The following is a 12,191-nucleotide window of genomic DNA, read 5'->3' as shown; positions in this document are numbered from 1 at the left end:
GCTGATCAGAACATATGCAAATAAATTTAATGTACATTTCTACAATGCACTTTGATAAAATCTCCCAATGTACACTTATTGACAAAATAAAACAACATGAACTAGGTTGAAATAAGCAGCGTTTAATAACTAATTAAACAATTGCAGCCAATGCAAATTGATGTCAAAGTAAAGGTAAGCTCTCTTTCATGTGCAAGAGTGCTTTGTCTTAAGATTCAGTCTATTTTCAGATTTTTGCACAACTCAGATGAAGTTATAGCAGGTGGACATAACAAATCTGAAGTTGAAAGGAAACATTACGATATGCAGTAAATGGTATAATAGATTCAGGACCCCCAAATTTCTGCCTCTTCATCCCTAATATCAATCGGATTGATGGTTTGACAAACTTATTAAGCTTCAATCTTTTGGGGGTCAAGAACATGTTTTCTTTCTGGGTCTATAGATCGAGGGGTATAGCAGTAGGAGGCAAATGATCATAATTAGAGTAGGGGAGGCAGTGAATAAGACATTATGTTCTCTGAAAGACTAATTGGACTCACTAAAAGTGAACTATAAACCAGGATTAGGGCAGCAAGGCTAGTTCCTGATGTACTAGTGGTGGTAGGTTTCTTATGTGTTGTCTGTCTTGGTTAGGACTGGATCATAAAATGGGACATAGCAGATCTCAGTGAATAAACCTGAAAAAGTCTTGGGAAGGAATTGACAGCCCTACATCTAATTCATAAAAACAGAGGGCACAGGGCAGGATGGGGGTAAATGTCATCTTGAAGGAGCAAATGTGAAGAAGAACTAAGGTGTTAGACATTAGGAAATTCAGTGTGAATCAATAATATAATGCAGCTATTGCTATAGTGAATAACTGCGTAATGGTTAAAGGCATGAACTGTGCTGAGATAAACTTGATGATCCTTTAGCAGCTTAACAAGTTTCTCACCAAAAGCTAAATTGTTCCTTTTCTTCCTATAGACTCCCTGCCCATCTTTCCTAGGATGCCAATCTTCAGACTGGAGTAAGCCTCTAGAGGTATACACAGACTTTCCCAGGGATATGTGGGCAGACATGGTGTTAATGGAGTCAGTTTTCAGATTCTAAGCCTTTACAAGAGATTTGACTGGGTTTATCCCTGTGGTAAACAAATCATTGCAATTTTCTTTTCCTCTTTTTTGTTAATGGTAGTCCTTCTACTTTACAAAATAAAAGTACACCTCTCTGAACTATTCCTTGGTCATTGAATCCAAGATTCATTTATACTAAGTAAAACAACAACTCAAAATACAGGTGACAAAAATTCACTTTTAGTCAAGGGATCATCAAACACTCACCTGTCTATCTCATTTATATATTCATTTTCAATGAAAATACACTGAACATGTTTAAAGATTAATTGTCAAAAGCTAAATATATATTTAGGTTTAACAAATATACTAGGTATAGTAATTGTAGATATAACTCAGTCTAAAAGATTTTTTTTAAACATGTACAACCTTAAAGTCACAGGATATTGTTTTGGAAAATTGAATTTAAGTCTACATAGATACATATTTGTCATATAGAAGGATGACAGAGTTGTTGATAAGAGTTTATAACATAAATGTATATTGAATTAGGATACCATTCTTTGGTGAAAAAGAATGGAAATGTAATTTAAAGATAGAAAGGCATAAAACTTCTTTTTATTAAAGATAAGTTTATTAGTACATTTTTAAGTGGATGATGAAAGATATTATATTGGTATGATATTTGAATTCCACTGGATACATTAAAAAGAGTAACCCTTTTTAAATGTCAATATTCACTATATTACAGGGTGGTAAATAAATATCACCTTTAAAATGTGTAAGGGGATATTCAGTTTTCTAAACTATTTTTAGAATTTTATAAACAGAATGATCTGAATACCACTGTAATAGAGATACTTTTGGAGTCCTCTTCCTTGGCTTTCCTTCCCCTCCCCCACGATGAAGGGAACAGTAGAAATTTTAGTAGTTTTCTCTTGGTCAACTAAGCACTATCCTATTTGAAAGATATATTCTAGAAATTCTCAATTCAAGAAGCTCTTTTCAAGTTCATCATCTTTTCCCTATATGGGCAAATTGGGTTGGTGAGTCATGAAAAATGTCATTACCATAAGCGTCCTGGAGTGGTTTTCTGTTAGCGACTGTTGCTACCTTTTGAAAGTGAGGGTATTTTGTGAGCTTAATAATTTTTCTCCTTAGGGACTGTTGCCCAAAGTCTCCTATGATGGGAAGGTCCATTCATCATTTTTTCTATGTTTTAGGACATGTGTTTCCATCTTAGTTTTGTTTTGATTCAAAAGAATTCCAAGAAAATTGATTAATTTTTTATTTTAATGAATAAGAAAGTCAGGTTAAAATGGGCAAGTGAGTTAAAAATAATATCATAAGTCAACTAAGTGTCAGAGTCAGGATTCAGTTTTTTTTTTATTTCTTTCCTTATTATTATACTACCTCAACTCAGTAATGATTTTGAGGGCAGATGGAAAGTAAGAGAAAGGTTGGCAAGTAAAATACTTTGGTATTCATCATTTATACAGAATAGCAGATATCTAAATCCACTGAAATATGGAATTATCCACAAACTTCTACAATCTTTAAGGTTTTTTAAGGGTCAGAATTATGCTCTTGCCCTCAATTTAACTCAGGTTGAAAAATTTAATGTTCAATAAATCTTTGTGGAGGTGCTTCCTAAATGAGAATAATTTGCCAGTAACTTTAACCCATTACTTTTCAGGATAAATACCACTGACATATTTTAATACCCAGTAGAAAACACTGGACTTTTTTTTTCTATGAAAGAAGATTAGATATGGAAAGATAATGTTTTCTTTCTGCTCCTCATCTTATTAACATCACTTCTTAAAAAGTAAAAACTAGGAAAGTTATGTCTGATGAATTCTACTCTTTCCTATACCTATCTCCCATTCCATGCTCTCATTCCCCTTTGTCTAATCCACTGAACTTCTATTTTCCTTCCACCCTTGTTGTGTGTTAGTATCCACATATCAGAGAGAATATTTGACATTTGGGTTTTGGGATCAGTTTATTTCACTTAGCATGATAATCTCCAGATCAATTCATTTACCAGGAAAAAAGTCATAAAGTTATTCTTTTTTATGGCTGAGTAATATTCAATAGTGTATAACCCTCCTATGTTCATGTATGAATACACCATAGTGAAACTCGACATCATCTACAACCACAAGAATGGGATCCTAATTAAAATAAGTTATACTCTATGTATGTATATATGTCAAAAATACACTTTACTATTATGTACATCAAAAAAGAATAAATAAAAAAGTAAAAACTAAATAAAATAAAATAATTTACTCAGTTTAACTAGAAATACTATACATCTATTTAAAAAGGAGAACCTACTTGTGAATTCTTTCATTCCAAAGTTAATTCAATGACATTAACCTCTAAAAAAGTCAGTTTTGTGTATACTGTCCACACTTCTGACTCATTGGGAGATCTGTCAGTGAATTTCACATCCTTATCCAGTGGTCTTTTGTGATTGAATTCAAGGGTACTTTATCACTAAGCTAAGTCCCCAGTCCTTTTTCTTTCTTTTTTTTTTTCTTTTTGAGATGGGGTCACTAAGTTGCCTCAGCCTCCCAAGTTGCTGGATTTATAGGCATGTGCCACTACACCTGACATCCAGTACTCTTGATCAATACTTCCTTGCTTCCATGATTCCATGACAAAGACAGATTTTTATTCTGAAATTCTGAGTATACTCTTGTACCAGATTTTTTTGAAAGATACCATTGGTTTAGAAGATGAAAATTTTTCATTGAGATCCCATTTGGTTGAACTTCAGTTCTTTATTATTTACAGACTTCTTTTCTGTAGAGATCTTGTTTGTACAGGTCTTTCTTGGATTTCCTTTCTTTGTTGCTGTTTTTGCTGTCTTACTTCCCAGTGTAAAATTTTCAGTCTTTTGATTCTACTCCTCTAAAGAGTCTCGCCAATTATACGCTATATCACTAAAGCACTAACTCTGCTTTCTTCATTGTTGGCATAATTTTACTATAGATAATTTGATATTGAATGGCCTCTTTAGAAAACATAAGATCTACTTAAAGTGGCCCATCTAAGATCTTACCCTTTCATGTCCTCTACTCTTCCTGCTTCTTTTTACCACCATTGATTTTACTCCTGTGAACTCCTTTGAATTTTCCCATGTGTCCCCCTTTGAGCCGTTGCATCCTCTATATTCCTCTGCCCATCCTTGCCAGACCTTTCTCTACCAGTCTATTAACTAACTACCTATGGTCTCTCTAGATTTCTGATCTTTGCCCTCATACTGGGCTCTGGAGGAACTGGAACACCAATAGTAACTACAGAGCCTGGAAATGCCAAATGGAAATGAAAAGGATATTTTTATCCATTCAGGTGGGCTTTTGCAACACCTAGGTGGCTGCTACACATTTCCTCATTAACTCATCCAAATCTTAGCTCACAACCTCCATGCAATTAAATACCAAGGTAAAAAAAGTTTCCAAGGTATTCTTGACAAATATTGTTAAGTTATTTATTGAGCAGGTGACATCAACTTGTATTTATAAACTTTGCTAGTCTGTTACAAAATGCTGATATATGAGAGACAGTTCATCATTATTCACTTGTTAGTTTTCTCAGGAGAATATGAGTCATTAATGGTTAAAAATATAATTAATGTGTGTAAATTAAAGTCCTAGAAACAAAAAGGGCAAAGGAAAACAACTTTGTATACATAATATGCATAGTTTATAGGTTTATTTTATTAAGGAAAAAGAGGGTGATTTTGTTCTAAAGTAAAATGACAGTTTATTTCAGAATGAGAGAAATCTGAATGAATATAAGCAGTAGTAGAAGATTTGTGGTATAGGAATCTTGTGTCACATAATCAATACTTGCTATGGAATTAATTACAAGCTTTCTTAAAATCAGCTTTAGCATTGACAGTATAATGATGAAAAATGAGCTAAGTTTTCTTGTTATAATGATAAATTTTCTTGGATTATTGGCCTGTTCTATTTTAACAGAAATTGTATGTATTTAAGGTGAACAACATCATGTTTTGGTACACATATAAAAATTATTATTGTAGTCAAGTTAATTAGCATAGCTACCTCCTCTCTTGGTCTGTTTTTAATAAGAGATCATAAAATGTTTATATTTCTTTATCTTTTGCATACTATGTCAAAGAAACAAAGAGTTTGTGTCTTACCATAATAACTTACATTGTTTTATGTTGACCTCGTTACATACCTTGTTTATTGAAGAATACAGAGGTGTTTTTGTTTTTTTTCACTTTTGCAAGAGCTAAAGTCTTTTACGGTAATGTTACCTCTTGTATTTATTTTTGTAATCTTTCATTGTTATTTTGTTTAAATAGGTATTTGTGCATAATTTCACTGTGACCTATGATCATAGTCAAGTAGTCAAACCTTTTAACATTTTTTTTTACAACTTGTGATATTTTACTTTCCCAAAGTCAAATTCTAAAAGCAATCTTAATAAACTGACTTGAAAAATAAGTTTACTTGATATATTGAATTTCATGAAAGGCATTATCGGAGCTATGGTTTAAATGTACTCCCAGAGTTCCTGTGTTGAAAATTTAATCCCCAATGCAACAGTGTGGAAAGGCAGGACATTTAAGAGGTAATTAAGTAATAAGGGCTCTGCCCTTAGAAACAGATTAATGTCATTATTGTGTGAGGGAATTAGTCATCTTGAGAGTAGGCTTGTTATAATAGTGACCCCCTCACCATCTGATGCAATCCATCAAGTTATTACATAGTAAGAATGTCCTTGAAAGATGCTGGTACTATTTTCCTGGACTTTCCAACCTCCAGAACCATAAAGCAAATAAATATCTGTTCTTTATAAATTATGCAGTCTCAGGTATTCTGTAATAGCAACAGAAAACAGACTAAGATGGCAAAAAAAGTAGATTATATTTTTGTAAAGAGAATGAACAATTTATATTTTTATCCCTATCTGATTCGTTTAAAATTCAGAGACTCTGAGTATTCTTATTTTAATGGCAATATAATTATTTGCATAGGTTCAGTAAACAATTGTCCTCCCTTTAACAGGACATAATTGAGAAAATTTATAATAAAACAAATATTTTAACCAGAACATCATATTTAAGAATAACATGCATAGAATAAGATATGAGTAGATAGTTTTAAGGACCTTTAGTTGACTTTTTAGAGCCATTGCCTACAAATCCTTTGTAAATGCTTACAAAGAACCTGGCTTACAAAATTCTGAGTCATGTAGATGAATAAGAAATTTCCCTCTCTGGAAAGCCAGAAACTTTAGGCTACTTGGGGGAACAGGAGAAAGTAATAATTAGCCAAATCTGTAGGTATGGCAGGTATAATGTGATGGAAAGATTTTTGGCTTGACTTCCTGAATTTGAGAAGTTTTAAAAGTATCTGAAATGCCATTTTCAAAATTGAGACATGATTGACAGTCAAAAGTTCTATATATTTAATGCATACAACTTAGTGTATTTAGAAGTTAAGTATATACTATCACCATAATTTACACCATAAACTCACTTGTTACCCCCAAAAGGTTCCTTCCAGGTCATTTAGTACCTGTTCTCCTATTTTACAATGAGAAAATTTAATATAAGATCGGCCTGCTTAGCAAATTTCTAAGTATAAAATACAGTATTATTAACTATATGCATTATTCTATAAAGTAAATATCTAGGACTTCTTCATCTTGAAATTCTTCATGAAAATTTTAGTGAAGAAAACTTTAAAAGGCCTATGGGGTCAATGACCATTGACCATATAAAAAAGGAGATCAGTCTCATTTTGTAAGTAAGAGTACTCTTACTCTGATTACCTTTGATCCAAAGGCTGGTGATGGCAGGGATAAATTTGAAATTTCAACAAAAACTACAACATGCATTTGTGGGTTATTAGATTTTCATTGCACACATTATCTTTGAGTTATTTTGTATTTCCTTATAAGCTGCATGGTTTTGTTTCCTTTTTTTTGTAAATTGGACTATATTCTGCTTTCTTATACATTATGCTACTCTATTAATTTTCAATTCTTTTGCTTTCCTTCAATATCTGGCTATAACACTCTAAATTATTCTTTCAAATTTTCCACCTACCCTACTGACTTGCCATCACTGGGATCTAAAACCTGACTTTCTGGATCCTTATTGAAATTCCTAGTTATTTGCTTCTTGTTGCCCTTTCATTACAGTGTCTAAAGAAGCCCTGGAAGCTAAACTGCACAGGAATCATCACTGTAGCAAATTAATTATCTATAGACAACTTTTGTGCCTGCAGCTACTAATATGTAGACTACTCAGGAAGTTCATCAAACTCCCAGATCTTCCATGCTTTACTTCATGAGACATAATCCCAATGAAGACTTTCTACTGCCTACACCACTGCTGAAAGCATTTAAACTGAAAACCAAGAGATCCATAAGATTGCCTATGTCATCTTCACTCCACCATCTAAGGACATTTCTAGCCCAGCATCAAAAAATCTTTTTTCCTGTTCTTTTTAGATATATATGACAGTAGAGTATATTTTGATACATTATACATACATGGAGTATAACTTATTCTAAGTAGGATCCCATTCTTGTGATTATACATGATGTGGAGTGACACTGGTAGTGTATTCATATTTCCTTCTTACTTTCATAAAGTCCCCCTTAGGAAATAGCTGATTATTCATACTATCAAGTAAATGTTTTCTGCTATTGTGTATCAGAATTGGATTAACTAGTCCTTCAACAACAGAAAGCTGCTGAAATGATTACATTAGCCAGTTTTCCTAAGTTGTTCGGTGGGCAATCTGGCTTCTGTAGAACAAAAGGGGAAACTGACAAAGAGCTTTATCATTTTCCTCAGCATGACTAAACTTAAGATAGGTTCTTTCTGACCTTAAGTCTTCCTGCCCTTTTCCTAGAGAATTTATTTTAGAAACCCTTCTATTATACACTCTTTCTCTACTTCTTTGCTTGCAAAATACTCTAGGAGTATTTTTCTAAAGGACTCAGGAATCATCCTTTCGAAATGCAATAATCAAGGAAGTTAATGCCCCAACCAGACACTCTCTGTAGGTGGGTAAGAATCTAATTTTAATAAGCACCATTGGCAATTACATTGACCAGCCTTTCCACTAACATCCTTCTGTACTTTTCCACTAAATTCATTCAGTACTTAAAAGTCCTCCATTGAACTCAATGTCTCTCCTCTACTGCAAAAAGGTTTGAACAGTCTTTCTTGCTAGGTAAGGTGTGGTCCAGAGCAAATTTTCTTTGACAACACTCACAGCAATGTGGACACATGCAGCAAAGGCTTCTGGTATTCAGTTACTTTAATGGTCATTCATTATAATTTTGTCCTTTGTCTGTGGATTTGACATTATGGGCAATTATATTTCTTACATGGTAAGAAAGAGCCAGCAGAGTAGCATATTGTGTTTATTTATAGTCCACAGAAGGAACGTCATTTTTGAGGGAAGAAAAATACCCCCAAAACTTCTCTGTCATGAACATGAAAGTATTTCAGTCAGTGAATCTAACACAAAATTATGCACCCCCACCTCATCCTTTAATAAAAAGTTTGGAAAGCAGTAGTTAGGCAGATTTATGTCAGATAAATAGTATACCTCTAACTCATTATTGAAAGCCTTCATTAAAGATTAAAAACATAAGATCCTTTATAGAAATTCTAAACTGGTCCCTGGATCTTAGCATTCAATTATCATTTGTGAAATCTGAAATCAACATATTTTATGTCTAAATTGAGAGTACATTTGAAAATCAAAATTCAAAGGCATGCCTTCTAGTGGGCTGACTGATGGGAAAGGGCTGTGATTATGCCTAATTTTCACCCTCTACATCACGATCTCATTGATTATGTCTCTCAGCTTGCTAAGGGTTCTGTGAGGTGATTTTCAAGATGAATATTGCTATTTGCAGGATTTCCTGAATAGGAATATTTCAGGAGTAAATTGCACAAACCAAGCAATGTGCAGTCAATTTTCACTCCAGCATAAACAATGTATTAGAACAGAACCCTTAAGGCTTTTTTATTTGGGTTTCATTACACAGCTAGCTGCATTTCATCAATAAGCATGAAGTAGCAAGCAGGCAAAACTGAGGCTCACAGTGGGTATTACATATTCTTTTCTAACAGGTGCTCAGAGTTTGACTGGAGAAAACAAATGACCTGAATGGCAGGGCCTCTAGCCCTTTGCTTCTGAGGTAGCTGTGGCTGCCATAGCCAAACAAAGAAAGTTTCTGTAAATTTAGAAAATGAAACCATGGCCCTCACTGTTTGTACATCTACTTTCTTTATATTAACTCATTCCTAGGATATATTTTAAAGGCAGTTCCTTTATCTGTGTTAAAATATGGTAATGCCTTTAAAACTGTCTAAAAACTTTATTTTTGGTGTTTTGGTGGTTTAAAGTTTAGAAGAGACAAACTCATTTCCCATGGTTCTTTAATTGAAAAAAAGTTTAATCTCCTTAAGCAGAGGCTGTAAAGACTAAAATCCCATATCTTAAAGCAGAATAACTTTGTGTAGTCTTAATAAATCATTTCTTAGACAGGGAGTAAAGTCAGAAACTGGAAAAAGAGGGATAAATACTAGGTAAGTTATTAAATTATGCATGTAGGACCACCATTTCCTGATGATAAGTGAGGGGTTTTAGTATTATTGGGAGAAACTCCAAAGTTATCAATATATGATTTCATGGTTTTTTTTTTTTTGCTTAGATAGAGCCACAAGCAGAAATAAAGGCTGAAGGAATATTTTTGAAATCATCACTCCAGAGAAGAAAACTCAGAATATGCGCACAGGACTGAAGCCAAGGAGTTTTCTACAAGGGCAGAAGCAGCTGCCTCATTCCTCTGTGATTTGGACCAAGCTGTAGGAGGCAAATATCATGACACTCTGAAAGTACACACAGCACCAAGAGCAGTGACTTAAGCTTTGATAAAGAAAATTCATTAACACACTTAAGAATGGTCTTCACTTCAAATTTCCAGGACCCATTTGGTGGAAACCTTATGGACCATGGACAAATAAAGACCCAATGTGGGCTTTCAATATTTGAGAACCATTCTAGGGGAAATACACAAACACTAAAGTCACTTTACATGAGTCAACAGTCTTTATATGTGTCAGGGTATTTTGTTATAGTCCCTCTTAAATATATTCTATGAAGGAAGATACCTAGCACCAAGTGTATATTTCATTTTTATAATAAAGTAGCATATTTTATTTTGGGGTCCCAGGGATTGAACTCAGGGGCACTCAACCACTGTGTCACATCCATAGCCTTATTTTTTATTTTATTTAGAGACATAGTCTTATTGAGTTCTTAGCAAGTTGCTTTTGCTGAGGCTGGTTTGAACTCTTGATATTCCTGCCTCAGCCTCCTGAGCTGCTGGGATTACAGGCATGTGCCTGCTACATCCAGCAAAAATAGCAATTTTAACCAAAGCTTATGTTTAAAAGCAGAGGAACAGGCATTTACCAGTGAGTTACAAAGTGCTATTTCTGGTAGGAAGGAAAGGGCAGCAATATTAAATCAAGGACTTTTACTGGATATAGAATAACTGGGAATTTGACTGAGGTTATTGTATACATTGGACCAGGTAACTACTTTTCCTTTTTTGGATTTTTTTGGGGACTACTGGAGCTTTAACCAAGAGGTGCTTAACCACTGAGCCAGCCCTTTTTTTTCTTTCTTTTTTTAAATTTTATTTTGAGACAGTGTCTTGCTAAGTTGCTTAGGGCCTCACTAAATTGTTGAGGCTGGCTTTGAACTTGTAATCCTCCTGGCTTTGAACTTATAATCCTCCTGCCTCTCTGGCTGAGATTTCCTAATGGGTGATGAAATATCTATATTGATGATGTAGTTGCACAGGTGAATGGGACATAATTAAATATCTGTAAGGATATTAAGTACTAGCTAAGTTAAAAAACTAAAGAGATCCTAGAACTGATGGCTTCTTTGAACCGATTATGTGCTTTGTATTCATCTAGGCTTGCCCCTTGTGACCATGCATGACTGAAGATCAGGGTGACCAGGACATTAAAAGCCAAGCCTTGATGTAAGATATCCTCTATACCATTAATGTGCAGTCTATGTTGTCATTTGTCCTGTACATTTTTAAAAAACTAATTTGTTATTGTTTATAAGCTATTGTTATTCATGAGTTTGACTACCAGACTGAATCCAGGAGTATGCCACATATTGATCAGGCTGAGATTTTCACTAGCAAAATGATTTTTGTCTGTAATTTACAATTTGCCATCTGCTCTTGGTGCTAGGTCTCGGAGGGTGGGTAGTTATTAGAATGGTAAATAGAAGCATAAGGAAGAAGTAAGGCAAAAGGAATGAAGTATACTTCATTCCTTTTTTGCAAATATAACCCATTTTAGCTGGATAAAACGTCTCTACTCTCTCTTTCTCTCTCTCTCATTCAAGGATATCTTTCCCAAACATTTAGGATAAGAATTTTAGATACAAATCAATTTTAGATAAAGAAATCTACAGATATGTATTAAGGGAAATTGAAGCAGCTGAAAAGGGATCATGGTAATGGATATGATGCAGGCATTCTGGTGACATGAATTTAATGAAGACATTTCTACTGCATGTTGGAAGAAACAAAATTATAGCAACAATGATGATAGTGACAATGACTCTTTGCTTGATCAAACTTTTATAAGCCTTCTGAAACTTCTCCCAGGCCTATCTGTTCACTTTCTTCTAAAATCCAGTTTTAACAAAGAACTCTGCTTATTCAGTTTACCAGGAACCTCTCATTCTGTATATTGGATACCCTTAATATCTGATTACTCTCTATATGTGATGGGGTTTCTTATGCTCCACCATCACTAAGGTGCTCATTGGTCACCCTGGCCTGATTTTAGCAAGTATCCCATTAGGTTGGTTTAGCCAGAATATCCCCTAATACCCAAAGTTATTTTGTTGTCAATTTTATCCACTGATCTTTTTCCTACCTCTGGGCTATCCATCACTTCTCTATATTTAGAGTTGAGTCCAATCTCATTCCCCTACTACAAAATCCTATTTCAGTGGTTCCTGTATATATCATGATGTCCCCTTTACCATGCTTTATCAAGTATCATTTCTTTTCTTC

General features: G+C 34.1%; 1 protein-coding gene across 17 annotated transcripts in view; it reads right to left on the bottom strand.

Annotated features, from left to right (window-relative positions):
- Dmd (dystrophin) overlaps nt 1-12,191 on the bottom strand; it is a 2,094,227-nt gene that overhangs the window by 716,431 nt on the left and 1,365,605 nt on the right. The gene's annotated exons all lie outside the window — the stretch shown is intronic.

Source organism: Ictidomys tridecemlineatus, chromosome X (assembly GCF_052094955.1).
Source record: "Ictidomys tridecemlineatus isolate mIctTri1 chromosome X, mIctTri1.hap1, whole genome shotgun sequence".
Lineage (NCBI taxonomy): Eukaryota > Metazoa > Chordata > Mammalia > Rodentia > Sciuridae > Ictidomys > Ictidomys tridecemlineatus.
Note: the sequence above shows the minus strand (reverse complement) of the source record. Positions and strands in the feature narration are given on the sequence as shown.